Source organism: Chamaea fasciata, unplaced genomic scaffold, assembly GCF_029207755.1.
Source record: "Chamaea fasciata isolate MVZ Bird 193981 ecotype frontalis unplaced genomic scaffold, bChaFas1.0.hap1 SCAF_5, whole genome shotgun sequence".
Taxonomy (NCBI): domain Eukaryota; kingdom Metazoa; phylum Chordata; class Aves; order Passeriformes; family Sylviidae; genus Chamaea; species Chamaea fasciata.
In genome coordinates, this window is record NW_027094090.1 from 29,135,005 (window position 1) to 29,155,984 (window position 20,980).

Consider the following 20,980-nt stretch of genomic DNA (forward strand, 5'->3'; position numbering starts at 1 on the left):
AAATGTGAAATGTTTCAAAAACAAGCATTCAAAATAGCATTGATATAAATTATTTAAATGGAATTTGGAATATGGAATTCTTGATGTTTCGAGCTCTTTTCTTAGGTATGAGGAAGAAGGACAGAAGACTAGACATGGAAGAAAACCCATTATAAGGCAGAAGAGTATTATTTTCATTAATGCTAACATTATTGATAACCCAGTCTTCCAAAACAAATCTACATAATCTATAATCTTTGAAGCTATAGAATTGGTTGTGTTCCACAGTAAGTATCATCCTTACGATTTTTATTTTAGACACTCTAGCAATCAAAGGGTGATATAGCTTCAAAGAGTAATATGACATAGGCTGCAGTTCAATTTAGCCTGCTGGTAATGGACAAAGCACTGGGATTTTTCAGTTGGCTTGACTGGGACAAGGGATGGACATACTGAAGTCTTCAATCATCAGATTACCTTGATACGCACGACTGAATATAGGCTTAGTTAAAATAAACAGTTCATAATTGCCAACAAACTGCCTGCTTTATTAAGACCAATAAAAACCACAACTGCGATCTAAGAGGTTTTTAGATTTGTATATCTTAACAATTTTTGTAATCCAATGATCAAAGGATAGTATAGAAACAAAAGAGACTATTCAGTTTATAATTCACAGCATTAGAATATTTGAGATATCAACTCACAAAAAATAAAATATCTGGCAGATTTTAGTGCAAGAATATGCATTTACTTGTAGTCTCATTGGTTGTGTTCATTAAGGACCTGACATTCAGTTCATTGGTTGCAGATATGACCAAATCTGGGAAAAACTGGAACCTGATTTTGATAAGAGTAGGCATCAGTGGGTGCAGTTGGTATATCTTCCAGGATTACTCTCAATTAAATTACATATATCCAGTAATATATATTCTTAATATTGACTCCAATTTAACATTGATATTTGTCTGAGAATTTCTTCAAAAAGTTTTTACATGTGAATATTTAACCAGAAAGCCTATGAAGAAACCCAATAAGACACAATGAAGGTACCATAATACCTCAAAAAACCTGAAGATATAGAGGCAGAATCTTGGCTCAGCTGAAAAACACCTGAAGTTTTGAGCCAGATCCATCTGTGGGCACTGGTTGCTTTGTGTTGCTACATACCAAGGCAAAGGGGATACAAGTTAGGCCAGGTCTGCTGATCAGCCGCTTTGCATTACCGGGTGAACTAACTTCAGTCAAAGAGACTGATCATCAATTGACCAGCAGGCAGGCACAGACATGCTTACAAGAGTGGCATTGGGGACCAGGTGGTAGTCATGTGTGTTATCAGGGAGAGCTATTAACAGATGAGGCCAGTATTCCAATTGCTTTTGCCCAGCTGTGCTGATCATGCAAGTCAATGAGTGAGGAAGCATGACACTTGACTGTTATCTCCAGGTGTAGATGTATAGATACATCTATATAGAGATGCATATATACACTAAGGTAGAGATCTGCACCTGCTTATTGCTTATAGCAGCTTCCATAGCAGTTGTTAGTACCATACTATCAATGTATATCCTCCATATGAAGCCTGCATGTAACATTTCAGGAGATTTAACACTAAGGAAAGTTTGAATGCTCCAATGTTTTCACATTATTGAACAAAACAATGAACAAAAAAATTGCATCCTCTGCATGCACCAGAAAGGATGTGGCAACCCAAACAGAGCTTCACAAAAACATGCAGCCAGGTCTTAGGCTGCAGATGTTGTCTACCTAAACTTTTAGTAAAGCCTTTGACACCATTTCCCACAGCACTCTCCTGGGAAAACTGGCTTCCCAGGGTGTGGATAGGTGCTGGGTAAAAAACTGGCTGGATAGAGGGAGGCAGGCCTAGAGAGTGGTGGCGAATGTAGTTACATCCAGCTGGCAGCTGGGCACCAGTGGGGTTCCCCAGGGCTCAGCATTGGGTCCAGTCCTTTTTAACATCTTCATTGATGATCTGGATGAGGGGATCAAGTGCATTCTCAGTCATTTTGCAGATGACACCAAGCTGGGTGGGAGTGTTGATTTACTGAAAGGTAAGAAGGCCCTGCCAACGGATCAGGACAGGCTGGATCAACAGGCCAAGGACAGTTGAATAAGATTCAACAAGGCAAAGTGCTTGGTCCTACACTTGGGTCACAATAACGTCATGCAGTGCTAGAAGCTGAGGGAAGGGTGGGTGGAAAGCTGCTCATAGGAAAAGCACCTGGGGGTGCTGGTCCACAGCAGCTCAACATGAGCCAGTGTGTGCCCAGGTGGCCAAGAAGGCCAAGGCACCTGGCCTGTATCAGGAACAGTGTGGCCAGCAGGACCAGCGCAGTGATTGTCCCCCCATACTCAGCACTGCTGAGGCTGCATCTTGAGTGCTGTGTTCAGTTCTGGGCCCCTCACTAGAGGAAGGACATTGAGGGGCTGGAGCATGTCCATGGAGCTGATGAAGAGTCTGGAACTCAACTCAATTGAGGAGCAGCTGAGGGAGCTGGGGGTGTTTATCCTGGAGAAAAGGAGGCTCCGGAAACCTTATTGCTCTCTACAACTGCCTGAAAGGAGGCTGTGATGATGTGGGGGGCTCAGCCTCTTCTCCCCTGTAACAAGCAATAGAACAAGAAGAAATGGTCTCAAGTTGCAACAGGGAAGGTTTAGAATAGATATTTGGAGAAATTTCTTCATAGAAATGGTTGTCAAGCATTGGAACAGGCTGCCCAGGAAAGTGGTAGAATCACCATCACCACTGAAAATTTTAAAAAAACCCATGTGGATACAGCTATTGAGGACATGGGTTGGTGGTGAATTTGTTGTGGTGGTAGGTGATGGTTTGACTTGATGATCTTGGAGGTCTTTTACAACCTTAATGGTTGTATGATTCTACCAAAAATGTGGGATAAAGGACTGGCAAATGACAAGTTTCTGAAGCGACTGGTTTAGGTTTTTATGCTTTCTATTTTAAGTTAAAAATTAGTTAAAACATTTTATCAGCAAATTGTCAGAAAAAGTGCTGTACTTGAAGGATAGGTGATGCAGCCTATGACACATCCTTGGTGATGCATCCTACAATCCATACAAAAGGATCTTGAACTTTGATATATATAAAGCAAAGAAGTTTTGAATCATTCTCTCAGAACTCTATATGAAGACACATACTAGAATCACACCAGTACTCTATGTTCCTTACAGTACATTGAAAGTCTGAAACTGGGAGGAAAAAAATTCACCTATGGTGATGATTTTTACAGATTATATAAGCTTTCTCTGATGTTCAAAAGTTGTAAAAAAGGGTTCTCATAGTAGGCATAGTTAGGATGATCTCTAACAGCATGCTGCCATTTCAGTATGAAGTCCTCAGTAAAGAGCTTGGAAGAATTATTTCTGGCCAGTTGAATCACAGTGTCTTAGATGTGCTGATGAATGGTGTTGCTATACAAAACCTCTGAGTTCAGAAGCAACCTTAAAATGTCTGTTTCCAGTGTTATCAAAGATGGGAAATATTGTAAAGCTAATGTTACCCATATAAAGATGAACAGCAGGAACATCAGTGATCATATGAGCATGTCATAGTTGTACCTGGACAGTGGGAAAGCCAGGGAATTAAAAGCAAGAGACAATAAGTTCCACAAGATGGTCTGGGTGAAACTTTACTTTTACTGTGTGGTATGTTTCATTTTTAATTAGCAAGGAAGAAGGTTCAGAGAGCCCCAGAGCCTACAGCTCCAGGGACATTGGGCCTGGAAAAGGCATGCCAAGGAGAACACAGCATTACTACAAAATTCCTTCTTCCTGAAGGAATCATTCTTACCTGGGCCACCCATGGAACCTGGAACCTTCACCCTAAACAATTAGGTTTAGGGTTGGGGTTCAGACAGCCATCAGGCATACAGCTCCACAGACACTGGAGCTTGAAAAGGGATACCATGATGAAAAGGACACTGCACCTACACTGCTCCTTCCACATTTTCTAGTCTGGGCCACTCAGTACCTGGTACATTGGCCTCAACCCCAAGCTGCCATTAGGGTCAAGGGGTAGGGTAAGGGTTCAGAGAACCACAAAGAAAACAGTCCCAGGGACACTGAAAAAGGCAAGGCAAGGAGAACATGCAGTGCACCAACATGGCTACATCATTCTGGTCTGGGCCAGCTATGATACCTGAGACCTCAGTCTCAACCAAAAGCCACACTTAGAGTTAGGATAAGAGTTCAGAGAACCATAAAGCCTACCACAACAGAGATGCTGAGGCTTGAAAAGGCATGCCAAGGAGAGCAAAGGACAGCACAAACACTGACATTTCTTACATGTTTCTTAACTCAGCCATCCATGGTACATGGGGTCTCAGCCTGTACCAAAACCATTAGGGTCAAGGTTTGGGTTCAGAGAACCACAACGTGTACAGCTCTATGGACACTGGGGCTGTAAAAGGCATAGCAAGGGGAACATAGCAATGCACCAACACTGGTCTCTCCACACCTATCTTATGTCAGCCAGCCTTGGTGCTGGGACCTCAGTTTCAACCCCAAGTCTCCCTTAGGTTTAGAGTTATGGGTTCATGTCCCCTCCAGGGACAGTGGGAGTGGAAAAGGCATATCAAAGAGAGGCCAGCACTGTGCCAACATTGCTTACTTCACATGTTTGTAATCTCAGCCTCCTACAGTACTGACGACCTCAGTTTCAGACCTCCTACACATTTAGCGATTACATGAGTCTTCCATAATCCAAAATATTTTATGTACAAAGTATATCAGTTTAGTTTTTTTATTTTCTTGGAAAAAACTACCAGCTTCTAAGTTCCCTTAGTAGATACTTTAAAAAAAAACAACCAACCAACCAACCAACCAATATTATACAGAGGGTAGCAACTGTATCTTTTTTCCTGATGCACATGAAATATTTTATACAGACAGATGTGATTTCAGAGTCATTCTCTGAGTTTGAAATCAAACAGAGGTGGAAGAATCAGAGCAGCAGTAAAAGTAGTACTACACTAGGTTGTTTCAATTTTTTGTAGACTGTCCTTGCAACACGTAATTTTTCAGAATCATAGCAACATTCTCCTTTACTCCAGCCTGGTTTGACACTCAACTAGGAGCTGATCACTGGACCTTAGTCTGCTATATTCCTTCAGTGAGCCAGCTGAGGACCCTTCTTTTGGTAGCTGACAGGGTCAAATTTACTGTCTGAATTGATTCACGGACTGTATTTCAAGATACTTCAAGCATTATGTGTTTACACTGAAATAAACAGTGGGCACAAATTCACTCTTCTTTAAACTTGCTTTGAGGTTGTTTACATGTGTTCCTAACTCAGCCCTGGAGTTCTTTGAGTTCTTGTCTTCTGCCACTGTAAATCTTCAGTGACTCCACTTAAATCCAAGCATTCACTCTGGATTTTGAAGAGATTTAAATGGATGCAGACTTATCAGTTTTATCTTCTTGGGGTTTCCTTTTCCACCTGAAATAAAGTAAGCAGATAGGATCTCAAGTCTTCTGAGAATAACTGCAGGGGATTTGTTTCCTGTGGGTGTGCAAAAACAGGCTAGAGGATAATCTGGAATTCGTTGCTGCTGAGTCTGGAGTAATTGCTCCACTTCTGAGAAGCCTGAGGAGGCATGGGGAAAGCACATACTAACATGAATACTTTGCTTGAAAAAAGAGCCATATCAAACTGGTCAGTTTCCACAAAAATTTCTGATGTGGAAATAATAGTCAAAATGTTATTTTTCTGGATTACGTTAAACGATGAATGGATTAAGTTGTATCAAAACCCCCCAAATTTACAGTTTCTCAGTTTAGAAACCTGTGATAATGGATATGAATACATGCATTAAGAGTGACTTGTTTATTGACAGCCAAAGTATTCTGACATAATTATAGCACTCCACAGTCTTCCTTAATGGATAGTGTTAAATTTGGAGTCTGTGTTAGAAATCACTGTATTAATAGATGCCAGCTGTGAGATAAGCTTGTGACAGCTTCTTCAAAATACTGTTATTCATTCACACGGACTTCATGTGTAGCTAGCTAATCACTGCATTTGTTGCCGAAAGCTAAAAAGTAAACCATCACTTCACTTTACTATTGTAAATATTTAACTGATGAAGTATAAAATATTCTCTGGATTGGTTTTGTTCTCTGCCAAATGAAATAACATTTTAAAATAATAATTCTTTCCTGTTTGTTTTTGTTTGGTGAAGAAGTTATGATAGAGTGTCTTACCAGCTCTGCAGCTTCACAAGAAATTTCTCATAGAGTATTTTTATGTGCAAAATCACCTGAAGAATAAAATTTTAATGCGAGTACTTCTGAAGAGCAAAAGGTAACTAATCGTGCCATTTCACAATCCCTTTTCGCAAGCTCATTGTAGGTTGCTGCCCAAGGGAGCATTCTCTTTCCCTGCCCGGTGGTCTGTTCCAGTCTCCCTCATGCACTGGGTGCCTCAGGACAGGGCAGGGCATGGGGAGCGGGATAACCTTGCCAGGCTGACTGTAACCCCTCTTCTGGGTTTGCTGAGGAGTTCATTTTCTCTGTTCTGATCTGTGAGCTAGTCCAGCTCAGCCCACAGCTGTTTGATTGGAAACTGCAGGAGCTTGCAACCAGAGGCAAAGAGGAGAGAGCTGGCCTATTCTTTCTAGGCTGCGGTGACTCAGGCTTCATAGCACGCAAATCAGCAACATAAATATAGGTAACTTCAGCAAAAGGATAGCCTTAGAGGTTGCACTGAAAATCAGTCAGAAAAACCAAATTGTTCTAACAAAAAAAAAAGGATGAATCTGAGCTATGATCAAAAGACAGAAAAGTCTCCAAACAGGCAACTTACTGGGAAGTGAAAAGCTCCCTGTAGTTTATCACTTATTTAACAGCAGAGACATAAGTGGTACTTCACAGGGACATGACTTGATTCCTGGCACTCACAACCTAAGTTCTCAGCCTGTACTTTGAAAGACAGAGGCACAGAGACCAGCTTACATCATGGGGTTGCAGTCCTAAAGGTTCAGATGCTGTATTAAATAATTAAACATGATAATGGGAGAACTGACCCAGACAGTGAGTAGACACGTCTACATTAACTTACAAGAATAAAACTGTACTATCTCACAGTCTGCTAGAAGGTAAGGCCCTGCTTTAGCAGGGTTTTTTTCTGGCTGGGTGGCTCCACTTTTATCCATTTTTTGCCTCTGTCACTGTCTGATCCTTGGGTAAGCCAGGTCAGCTCATGAGGTAGTTTTCTACCAGCTCAGCCAGCAGATCCCAAAAATTGTGGGACCATTTGAGCAGTTAGAAGAACCAGAGAGACTGGCAGAGTGGAAACCACCCCTCTGCGAACAACTAGGCATCCTATTGTCTCAGCTGTAATGGGAACCCTCCTCAAAATCCTCCAAATCACTAATTATTTGCATTCAATTGATAGCATTAGTGACAGCTATAAACAGCTAAAGTTGGTTATTTTTTACTTAAAAAAAAAAATCACAGGATAATTCAAATTAGAAGGATCTCAAGAGGTCTCTGGTCCAATCTCCTGATCAAAGCAGAGAATTCAGACTGGTTTGCTTAGGTTTTTGCTCTTTTTTGCCCTCAAAAATAATTCTTTTTATTTGAGAAGATGTACAACTTATATAAATTTTGTTGTGTTTTCCAGGGAAAGGCCTTTCCTCTGTCACAAGAGCATCTAATATAGCTTCAGGGAGTGAACAAAATGTCCACTGTCCTTCTGTTTGGGCTGCTCAGGTGACAGCAGAAGAGCACTCTGGAAATGCCTCTTTGCAAACAGTGCACTGGCATGCTTTTATCCTCCTCTCTCAGGAGGAATCAGCTCATGGGTAGCATTTCTCAGGATCTGATGAGAAAGTTATGAACCCCCTCGGAAGCTTTACTTTCCTCTGAATAAAATAGGTGAATGAAACCTCCTGCTCACCCTGTCTAACCTGGAATGATTTCATTCCAACCTTGGCTGTGGACATCAGGCTCAGTCAGTGGGTACCAGGGAGCAGGAACATTTCCTGGGGAAGGAGTGGGTGACTATGAACTGCAGGGGGAAAACCTCTTCACACCAGCACAGCTGGATCTGAAGAAGGATAGCTGTCCATAATGTGGGACATACATACCTGGTTGTATATTCTTTAATTTTTTTCTTTTTAAGAAGTAAGAAACTTACTTAGAAAGTCTGTTATGGGGGTAGCAAAGTTAGTCACCCATGAGATGCCAGGTGACTACACGACCTTGACTCAGTCCCCTGTGCAAAGTGCAATATGCAGTATCAGCACATATTGTTCCTCCATGGGATCTCCATCTGCTTCAGTGCAGAATACAGATGAAAAAAGACTAATAAGGGGATCTTAAACTTGCTACTTTCTAACATTCAAAAGATTCACCTTGGCCCTTATATCCTTATTAATATTCCTGTAATGCAGAAAGGAACATGCAGTACCCGCATAATGTGTGGACATACATGTATACTTTGGAGAAAGTTCTTACCTGAAAGAAAAGTAAAAAATGTCTTGAAAAAGACAGAAAAAAAAATTATTAATGAAGAAATTTGACTTAATCTTTCTATAATTCATGTTAACTATAGACTTACAAGATCATGCTAAACAATTTATATAGAAAATAGTAAATCAGCTAATATAAATCATAGCAGTAATCATAGCAGCAAATCATAGCAAATATAAAACAAACAAAACCAAGCTTGGATGTGACTGTGTGAACAGTCACATGGAGAGAAAATCTAGGCAGCTGCCTTCAAATAACCATTATTGTCCCAAAGGTGAACAGGTAAGAGGATGGCCTAAGGCCACTAAGAGCCAGACCCTCTGCACTTCAGAAGATGCAACACAGAGAAAGCTGAGATGATGTAAGAAGCTGAGAGGAGAGCTCACATACAGTGGCATCTTTTGGTACTAATTCTGCCCTTTTCTCAACTCTCTTAACTCCTCCAGGATGGTTTTTTGGTCGTTGTTGTTTTGTTTGATTGCTTTTTCAATTTTCCTTTGATTTTTTTTCCCTTCTTCCAGAGTGTGAAGTAAATTCCAGAAGGCACCATGTGTATAATATTAGCTGCATTAAAATTTTTGATTCTTTAGGACTCAGAGCTGTTTTCAGATAAGATTTCTTATCCTCCTGTGATTCTTGTGAAAGGCCAAGAAATCTCTAGAATCGACTTAAAGGTGGGAAATCTCTGCCACATACTGAGTTCAGCAACATTCTTGTCTAGCCTTCTGTCTCTTTAGTGTTTTGTGTTGCCTTTGTGAATGAGGTACAGGGACTTGATATACTGGCTTTTATTTAGTCCCCTAATTCCTATTAAGAAGATGAGGGAATTATAACCACTTGGTAACAACAGACATTGGACAAAGAAGTACAGTGGAAAGGTGAACAGGAGGTTTTCCATTGATTTTGCGTGGTCAAGATTTACACTATGGTTATAAAAAATACATCATTAATTTCTAAATGTCCCTACAATTAAGGGGCCAAAAGGTGCCTGCATTTAAGCAGAAAAACACACACAAAAGATAAACACTGTAAAATATGAAAGACCTTCTGACATAAATAAAATGTCTTTAAAAATACTATTTTAATTCAGATCAGGTGTTTGTCAATTAAGAGCATTAACTAGGGACACAGTCATCCTAACTGGCATATGCATTCATCCATAGACATAGCCTGGAGGGGTGGTGATCAATTATTCAGCATGGCATTTTATGCTGCCTCCACCTTTCAGAGCACATCATCCACCAGATTGTAATCAGTAGCAAATATCTGAACAAAGCAAATGAGAAAACCATATTTTTAGAACTATATTTGAACCTGAATGAGATGTTAATTTCTTCAGTAAAAACTCTCATCAGTCACTAGATAATGGAAGATGCATGAGCCTAGTTCCTTCTGTTCTTCAAAAAGAACTGAGCTGGAGGCTTCCCATTCTCCAAATATCCCATATGCTTTAGCATTCAAACCTTTCAGAATTCTGCCTCTTCCATCACATTTATTGTCACCTCCTCCTCCCCCAAATCTTTACTACTGGTCCAGCAGCATATTGATAGAGAGCAGCATATTGATAGAGAACAACTCTCCCTGTGTGCTTTTCCAGTTTTGAAGCTGCCTATGAGTGCAGTCAAAAATGCTGCTCCAGCTAAAACTGATGAAAGCTTTGAAGTCACCCTCACACACTCACCAGTTTCTACCCCATCCTCCCCACCTACTTCCAGCTCAGATCTCTTGGGCAGCCCCATAACTAACTACCCCACTAAAAACCTGGTTATTTTCTCTTAGATCAGGGAAGCTGATTTGCCTTGAAGTTGCACAATCCCTTGATGTGAGGCAAGGAAAAGAACAGGGACACACATGGGAGTGGGGACATGAAGACAGAAAGGCTGCCATCTTTAGTGGCAGCCCACATTTGTACAAGATTAAGAGCAGCATAAACTACTCATGGAGAAGAATGTATTGACCACAATTTCTCTATGGAAAGAAAAAATATTTTTATAAGGTAACATAAGCTACTTCCTACTCTTTTTGAGTTCTTTAGTTTGCTTTTAATTTCTCAGCTGGAGACACAGTCTATGCACTCGAGAAATGAAATACATGTGAGAATTCCTTTAAATTAAATGTGAATTTGTTTTGTTGGGATTTTAAAAATTTTTTTCTTAAACTGTCACAAACACATTCCTCAATGAAACTATGGAGGACTCTTTTTGTACTTATTCTCTTACTAAGTTATTTATCCTTCATGCCCTTGCCTTTTAGCATGAGTCTCTACAACATATATATATATTTTTTGTAGGAAATAGCTTTTTTTCCCCTTATGACAGGAAAAACGTACCAGAGATCATTATAAAACAATCAAGATCATTAATCCTAGTCTTCTCCTGGGGGACCTGCCTTTCGTTTCTGTTGCTCCAGGGCATTCATCACTCAGAAGTGCATATTCAGCATTTCCCCGTTTTATTTCTTGTTGTCTTGGGTAATATCAGGTATGGAGTAGGACACCTGGGTGAAATTGCAGTATGTTTTAATCTTTCTCAGTTTCTCCGAGGAGGTTACGAATAAAAGCAACATTGCTTGGGAAGCAGCATATTAGCAGGTCTTTTTGTGAGTAGTTGTTATCTGCATTGTTAGGTGTATTTGCATATCATCTGTAAAAGGTCTGGCAGATTCAAAACTGAGTTCAACATTTGGGAAAGAAAATGTGTCGTACCGTGAAATTAAAATGAAGTGGTACCTCTCTAAGGAGCTCAGTAGCTCTGTAAGAAGTAAACTGTGCAGTTCTTACTTTTGAGTTGATAATCATGCCTAGATTATTTATCTAAATAAGTAAATCTATTCAGTAATTTGTTCTGGGTCAAAATAAACATAAACAAAAAGAAATAATTCACAAAAAAACATCTTGGCCACGAAGGTGCCTCAGTATGCATAGTTTCTGCTCCAAAACAGTTACCTTATTTCTAGCATCACTTAAGTCAAATGTAAGTGATCATTGAAAACTGGAAAAAATGGGCAGCTAGGCTGGTCTCACGAGACCCATCGACAGGCACTTGACCCCTTTAGGGAACACCTCACTTTCTGGAGGGACTGTGTAGCCTGTCAGTGCGGTAATTTCTTGCACGTAGAATGGCATGTAGCTGCAGCATTCTGTGGGGAGGCAGGCATTCAAAACCTGGCCCTGTGCTCTGCCCACGGCGCCCGCAGCACAGCCACAGCTCTGCCCCTCTGCTCCGGAAACCACCCTCGGATCTTCTTCCCCGTATCTTCAACGATGAGCTGTAGAGCACTGCTGCGAAAGAGGGCTAATAAATAAATAAAAGCTGGCGGCGAACAGCGTGCTTTTAAGCAGGAAGCTGCGTGTCATCGAGCCTCTCGCTTGTGTGAGGGAAGAGACGAGTGCAGGAGAGGTGATAATGGCAGGAGCCGCCTCCAGGCAGGGAGGTGGGGACAGCACTGAAGGCGGTCATGAGCTCAGATTGAGGCAAAGGGAGAAAAGGGATACGGTGCAGTAAAATGATCGCTCTGTAAATAAATAAAGGACAAGCAAAAGAATAATTTACTAGAACTGAAACAAAGCAGAACCACCGGTACTTTCAGAGCTATACAAATGAGGAAATGAGAAAAAGAATGAACACATCCAAATTTCTAAAATAGTCACAAGTTAGCACGCTTAGGGAGAAAATGTAACAGGGATGGCTTTGCTCTTGTCTGTCTCTTTCTCCAATCTAGCCAGCAGTGTGCCCACGTTCCCATGCAACGTGACTATAATTATAAGCTGTGATCTATCAAAGCAGGACCTGGAAATTTTCATCTTATTCTCTGCAAACATACATGGAGGGCTGCATAACAGTTAAAGCATTGACTCTTCTCATCTTAGCACATTGTTATTTAGCACCATGATTCTGTACATAATGAGAGTGTCTGGGCTGCTAGTGAGTAGGGTTTGATAGTATCAAATAATTAGATAAGAAACGTAATGAACGTGTCTAACGCTTCACCCAGGTTTACTCTCTCGGCATCTAATGGAAATTGCTTGCAGTTGCCTCCTCTCTAAATGATGATTTCACACAAGACTCTCTTTCCAACTAAAGAAAAATCTAGAAATGTAAGAACATACTTAAAGAGCCCCCCCTTTTTTTTTTGTTAGGTTTTTTTTTTTTAGTTTTGTCACTTATTTGTGCTCAAGAGTCTGTTTCTCATTTTTCTTTCCCCCACATGCTGATGAACTTCATGTTGACAGACTGAAGGGGCTGAACAAAAACAAGCACTGAAAGTATGGATTTCAGCTTTGGCATTTACTACATTGGCAACAGATGTTCAACCAACCCAACCACTTCACCAGAGCACCAGTAGCCTGCTGTAACGGAGTATAAACCCAGGCAAAGTTAGGGCTGTCCTCAACCTAAAAACACTGAAGTGTTTTATAAATGTAGTATTTATAGTGATGGCAGATTATTGATACTTAGAGGAGCATCACAGCTAGAGGCATAAGGAAACTTTTTTTGGCTTGTGGGAAATATAGTCTATAGCCCCAGGCTTCAATATTCAAGGTCCCAGCCTTGAAAGACAGAGGACAGTTATGACCTTTGAAGATCTTATAACTTGCCTCCAAGGAAAAGAGAGTCTTGTTTTGCTAGACAGGACCTTTGAAGATAAAAAAACCCCACAAACAAAACACTCCCCCCAAACAACTAGTCCCCTTCCACAAACCAAAGCAACTCACCCCACCAAGCTTTAAAGGCTCACTTTCTGAAATGTTAAAGTGTTCATGAACCGAACATTAGTCCTACCATTTTCTGGGAAAGAGATACAGAATCTCTTGAACACTTAGATCACTCAGGAAAAAATGGTCAGATGTGTAAAACCAGATTTAGGGGATTCTGTCTCATTTTAATCTGGAAAATCCTTATTAAAATATTCTGTCTAGCTATCAATCATCTTGCTATTGTCCCCATAGGACAAAGACACATAAGCCTTGAGCACAGATCAGTTCAGCTGGTGCAGCCTTTGCCAGCATAGAAGAAGCATGGGCTGAGCAAAAGGTACTTGCTGAGGTCATCAGAGGTAATGGATTAGCTCAGGAACAACCAGGAAAGGAAGAGCTATTCTTATGCCCATTCAATATTCAGCAGTATCAGATGAAAAGCCAAGACAGCTGGTGTCCTATGATGCTCATTATTCACAAGTTTTTTCACAGGCATATTTTCCATTCCACCATCCAAGGTTTTAAAAAGACTATAAAACAGTATCTCATTCATGAAAGATCTCTGCAGAACCCCCCTCGGTACATCTCCTCACTTTATCTGTGAAGTGCTAAAAGCAGTTTTCCCCCCAAATTTTCACTTGAGTTGCAGTAGTAGCATTTATGTTGTTACTATGTCACAATAGCACAGATCTTAACGAAGTCAAGATAAACGACATCTACCACCTCCCTTTTACATGTAAGTGCTACAATCTTGTACAGAAAGACATTAGATTGATTGGAGTCTATACTAATTTTGTTTTTCATTTCACATCTTTGCTTAATAATCTTGTTTCTGGTTTTTGGTGGTTTTGTTTTTGTGTGTTTTTTTTTTTTTTTTTTTTTTTTGTTTGTTTGTTTGTTTGGTTTTGTTTGATATTTTTTGCTTTTTTTTTTAAACAGTGGGTCTGAGATTCCTTGGCTCCCACTTTTGAAAACCAGAATCTGAGTGTGTAATTGTAAATGCAAATTCTCAAAGGCAGCTCCTAAAATTTCCTAGGTTCTCTATGCACACTGCAAGCCCCCACCTCTTTAACAACATCTAACCAACTGAAGCATTCTCTACGCCTTCCTTTCCCAGCTGTAGCTTTCACTCTGATGATGGGATGTTACTAGCACTGCAGTTGGCTTTGTTAGTGAGGCCCCATTCTGCCAAGGATAAAACACCTCAGCCTTTCCAGCTGCTCCACTGAAGACTCCTCCCTGTTGAAGTGTGGATCAATTTGCTCCCTGGTTTTACCTTATGAACATACTCCTTGTTTTTCAATCTTTAGACAACACACATCATTGTTTCTTGTTTAATTGGCTGATCTTTTGATTTTTACCTTTGTATTCTTGTGCTAATTACACTTAGCAAACTGGTCAAGGTTTTGCCCCTCTTTTTTTAATCATCATTAAAGATTTCGTAAGTTGGGCTTGTAGCTCACTCCTAAATTTATTTCACTTTGAAGTAGTTGGCAATAGTGCCTTTATCACTGCTTTTTTAAAGAACTGCCTGTTTTACTCTTGACCACTTCCCATGAGCTCCAAATTCTCATTTCTCACTTCTTCAGTTCTGTTGTGGCTCTACTTGAAAATTAATGGTATCAATGACAATTTTACTAAGTGAAACACGAGCTACTGTCTCTGGATGAGACAAGCAGGCTAGGAAACCAGTAGGAATGATTGACCAGTTATCTCACATTTCTCCTCAGCAAGGTGGCTTCTTTGCTTTCCTGTTTCTTAACAAACTAACTCATTCTATGCAAACTATAAGAGTCTACTAAGGTTCCTCCTAGTCTCTCAGTTCCCTCCTGCAACTGAAATTTAAGTTGAAATGCGATTTCCCTACACCACTATTCAGCAGTAATAGTGCTAGAAAGAAATATGAACATTTGGGAAACAGCCTTATTAAAGATCTATAGAAATATAAATCAAAAAATGGAATAACCATCTGCTGCTTAGCTTGTTTTTACTAAAAGGGACATGGAACTTATTTTTGTTTCTAGGTGAATTGCAGTACAATAGATGAAATGCATAAGCTTAAGACAATATCTTTGAAGTCATGTACATATATTATAGATATTCCTCACCACACTGCTTTCTATTTTAGAAATTAAGATATGATTCTAAAGTATTTTCTGCCAAACATCAGCAGGTTCCCACAATGAACTCTGAAACCCTTAAAAAGGAGAAGGGAAAAAGGAAAGAAAAAAACAATGGAACATCTAATAAGCCTTTTAAGATAGCAACATAAAAAATACTGCCTATCATAATGCTGTGGCACAAAATACATGTTTTAAAATCTGTTATGAATGAATAATGCACTTATCACTTAGACTGGAGGCATGTATGAAACTCATACTTGAGTATTCTCCAAAGGAATACGTCTAGACATTTGAAATATAGTTTTTCGCATCAGCTAAAGCCCAAGTATGATATATCTGTCAATAAACATAGCAGCAAATATTAACTTGTGTGATTCATTGCTGGTTTTGCTACAAATTCATTTAATAATGACCACATGGTAATCTCAGTGAATTCAATTTAACTCATTCATATTATGTGAAAGAAGTATACCAAATACATTGCAGGAAGAGAGAGAAACAGAGATGTAAGCAAAGTTCCCAGTCAGCAGATTTTGGAATTAAATTCTTGTGCCTTATTCATTATTAATACAAGTAATTTTAGAACAAAACATAAGATGAACTTTTTTATTGGTTGTTCACTTCAGCTTGCTAGAGTTGTTTCCATTTTAAAACATTTTATATTTTTCTGATTAATTAAAAAATAGATGAGTTAACTAAGACAAGATAACAGAACCACTCACATTACTAGCAGCTTACTGAAGGAAAACATGAACAGGTAAAGTCTCCTTCAATTGGAAACCTTGGCCTTTATTTAACCACTAAATTTAGTCAATGACTGTGCTGTCTACATTCAAGTCTCTCATGTCAGAATCTACCTACGTAATTAACAAAAAATAGTTCTTCTAACAGATAGGTATCATTGTGCCCCAGGAAAAGCCAGTTAAACCATGAAGACAACATGAAGATGCAGTGAACCTCATTTGCATTAATGTAATACACGTCTAATTGCACGGACTTCATTTCAGTCACATGGAAGTGTAACATTTTACACCTGCATACTCCAGACAACCACATACATTTAATCCACATAAACTCTTATCTAAAGTTCAGTGAAGAGGATAATCTGTAGAAGGAAACCTGAAAATGTTTAGCATAACTGATACAGACTTATTTGGCTTACTCACACTTTGCCCTGCCTGCCTTCTTCCCTTCTCTGCTGGCTCCCAACCCCTGGAAGCAGTGAAATTGCATCCAGACAATGGTGTTACAATAATTACTCCTTGCCCCATCATTAAAGGTGCAAAGTAATCTGTGTGCAGTGCTTCTACCACATTCAGATCATGAGAGCTGAGTGTCTTCTTGTCAACCAGTTTGCCATTTCAAAGGTGTGCAATACAGTACAAAATTTACCATCCTAGCACAAATAACACAAAAGTGAAAAAAGGTGAAAGTTTTTCAAGGGCTACTTTGTCCGGAACTTAATCATGGGCTTGACCTAAATTTTGCAGTGAATGGAAAGGAATTCTGGACATTCTCCAGCAGCTTCAGCTAAATTAGATATGAACATGAATAAGGCCGTGGGGCCCTGCATTCTCTGGGATGCCACAGGCATGGGATTCACAGAGAATCCACCCTTGCTACAGAACTGTGTTCCAGATTTTAATTAACCAAGTTTCCTCAGTTTAGCTTTTCCTGTGAAAGCCTCCCACAGCAAAAAAACTCTTTAAAGATGTTATGCTGCAGCAGATGAAAATAAACCTAGCTGACAAATTTTCAAAAACATTCTTGGAAAGAGCATAATTTCAAGCACTACAATCATTCATTCCAGATACATGGTTCATGAACTCAAAAGCAGCACGTCCAAGTACTGCATGTTCTCATCTTTCCATACTGCCATATGCTGCTCAGTCGTTTCATTTTATATGCACCCTCATGGCTCCAGGCTTCGTGGGCAGATGGCTCTTTGCCACCTAATCAAATTCGCACATCAAATACATCTCAAGTGAGGTCTTTTGTAGAACTGTATCCCCCTTTAATATCTCTTCCTTTCTTGAGCATTTGAACATCAGTACAAACTTGTACTACCAAAAGGTTCGTGATTTTCAGATATAAAACACGCATTTTTCAATTAAGCAAAAAGGGTACAAACAGCTCCATCCCACTCTAAAAATAGAATTCCGTGCCTTGGAACTTCACAATATACCCACAGAGTCCTTAATATGCCTTTTGGTTCTATTTCGGGTTTCTCCTTCTTCCATAGCCACATCTGTTCTTTGAACAGAACACATCTACATCCTCTGGCTCCACATAAGCAGTTAAAATAATGCATCTTTACTCCTGCAACCAAGTGACAGTTTTTGCTGTACTGCACTGAGCTTGATGCAGTACCTAAATTTGGATGCCTTCTGATTCTCTTTAGCTGGATATTGATAAAACTGAATTTTCATGGATAAGCTCATCTTGATGTAGGCTCATAGCCCTTGCCTTTCATGAACTTGAAACCTCAGAGTTGCTTTGATTCTCCGGAGCATCCTATTCATCAGACAGGAAACTTCTCATATTAGTAACTGTGGTATTTCTTCAAGCCACTGTGACCTACATTCCCTAACTGGGTTGGTTAAATGTTTCACACGCTTTTATCACATTCTACTGCCACAATTTCTGGAACTCTTTACTTGCTGCGTTACTTGTCACATCCATTAAATGCATGCAAAAGCACACATCTTGTCTGTCTGAATGCACAGCAGGGTCAGGGCTAGCCTGACAGGGATGGAATGCTGCTTCTCAAATCTGTACAGTTCTTCAACTTAAAAAATACTGTTTTCTTTACATGGACAATCTCCTCAGCTTGTCCCTTCTAGGATACGTTTTACGGATACCAGCATAGATACAAGAAATAAGGTAATCTACATTAAAAGTGATTAAATCCTCCACTTTACACCTTTTTCTGTAAAGAAGGAGCTGTGTAGTAATTTTTTAATATTGCCTTCAACAGCTATGGGAAAAAACCTTCACCCTGTTAAGATCTATAAAATAAACAAAGCTGCTGAGGATGAGCATTTTAAGGACACCTAAAAATGGTCTTGTAATCTACACTGAAAAGAAGCAAGCAGCTTTCTAATACCAGTTATTTTAAGATAGTACATTTGGAAGAATATTATTTGAAGTATTTTTATAGAAGAGCAATAGCAGAAGAGTGATAGAATATATAATCATATTGACACTGCAGATGCAAAATAGAATAGAAACACTCATAGTAGCACTTACTAAATTGCTTAGAAAAGCTAGATGAAAACTATGATATTTTAAAATGGCATTTATTTTTTGTCTCAGAAGACTACAGCTAAATAGCCTGAAGAGCTCACCTTCCCATGCTACAGTCAGTCATCTCTGCAGATAAAGGAAGGGCTGTCCCAGAAAACACAGTGACCCAGAAGCCAAAGATTAGGTTTTTACAATTTCTTCCAACGATCACCTATTTAGCTATATAGTTCTTTATATTTACAGTCCTTTCTATTGCTCTGCTGAGAGTAGTAACCTGAATGTGCCAAAAACATAGTGGGAGCCTGCTAAACATAGACTAAAATTACTCCTGTGTCTCATAGCTGCAATGGTTTTAACAAGTACTGCACAGGCACAGTATGAGTAATACCATTTATAATCAAGTAAGCTAATCATCCTTATCCCATTTCCACATTCCTTCTGCCCCAAGGACAGATAAAAGACATCTCCTAGTGGTTTTGTAGACACTATTGTGTTAGCCACTTCAATAGACAAGAGGTCTTATAACCCAGAACATGTTTTGACAATTTTCAAGCTGTTTTGAAAAACAAAAGACAAAATCTAGTAAGTGGATATTTGCAGAAAGTCACAAGTTTATGAAATTATTTAAAAAAAAAGTCTCCCACTTCATGTAACTTTCTCTATAATCAAAGATTATATATTTTTACATAAATATATGTAATATATATTATTACATAATTATATATTTTACATAAATACCTGCAATATATATGATGAGTATAAATAATATGTAATCATATATTATGATTACATAATATTTATACTCTAAAACCAGAAGTCAGCTTGCAAGCCTAAGGTAGGCCTCAAAGTATTAAAAATAACCCCAAACCAACATACAACTTGAACATAAACTTCTCAGAGGAAAACTCTGTGGTTTTTTTTTTAACAATAACAGGAAGGCATTCTACAAGGCATTTTCTATTCTTCTCTTTTGATAACAGGGCTACACAGTCTCACCTGTCTGGCCTGGAGCCACCCACACATTTCCTGCTTCCACAGTGATACCAAATTGATAAAAGCACCACTGCGTTTCTTGAGCTGTGCACACTAATTGCACCCTCTTGGCCTGATCTAAATTAGAAGCCTTGTTAACACTCTCCCTTGCTCCTCAGCACTGATGGGATTCAGGTGGAAATCTGAAGCCATGCTGATTAGAGTAGATGAGGGTAGGCATGAATAGGAGCAAATCTCTCCACACTGAAAGTCATAGAGATGCTTCATTGACAAACCTTGGCATTTTTTTTTTTTTTTCCTCACAGAATGATGCAGCTGCATTGGGGTTGCTGTAGAAAACAACTTTGTATTCAAGCAAGCAGTACAGGTACTTATGCTATATAATATAATGGTTATCTAATGCTAGTCTTCTAAATTTCTCATCTAGAAATGCTTTGTTATCTTTCCAACAAAGAACTAAAACTTAAAATGATTCAGGAAGCCAAGTGCAAAAATTCTATTCCTGAAAGTCCCTTTAGACTCTGTTTTAGGTGCATTCTTCTAAGACAAAAACTACACACACTTCTGCTCAACAGAAGTTCAGAATAAAGAAAACTGTTAAAGGAAGATGATTTAAGGAAAAAAATTCTAATTCCCAATTCTACACAGAAAAAGGTTCATTTTTATGTTTCTTTTCCAATGTCACCTACCTCAAGTGACTTTATGCTTGGAACAAAAGAGCATGGAGGAACAACACTGGGTCAGTTGTAATAGTTTAGACTGAGCTACTGCTGATAAAAGCAAATCCTATGGGGAAAGCTGTGAGGCAGAAACAGCAAACTAGAAAGATATTCATCAATGTGCTTCAGCTACTGGAACTCTGGAAAAAGTACTGTATTAGGTCAGAACAACAGTCAGGTTTTCTTTTTTTTTTAATTTTTTTTTTTTATTTGAGGGTATTTCTGAGCAGAGACTTTAACATTTTAAAATACCATGTTCCACATGTAAATCCTTTTGACCCCGTGACTCTGAAAAAAGTCTCATGGCAGTGAGTTCCACTGCTACATTACATGGTGTAATGAAATAAAAGTTTGAAGTTTGCTGTCTAATCACTTCATTCAAATCTTAATTCTTACAAGCTATCAAATATTTCCAAATCAAAGCCATGGATAAAGTCAAACTGGTCCTCTGTCACATTCTAGTTTTCTTTTTTAAAAACCAGCATTGAATATGGTATTTGAGAAGAAGACAAATTCTGATTTTACGTAGTGGCGTTATCTTTTTGTTTTGCCTATTTTTTTTTTTTTTGGGGGGGGGGGGAGGGAGGGGGACTGCCATTGATCCCATACCTAATATTTGAAGTAAAGCATACTGGCAGCATTACTTTCTTCTGTAGTAGAGTTTAGAACTCCTCAAGCTTCATTATTGCACACATACACAATGTAGAGTGATT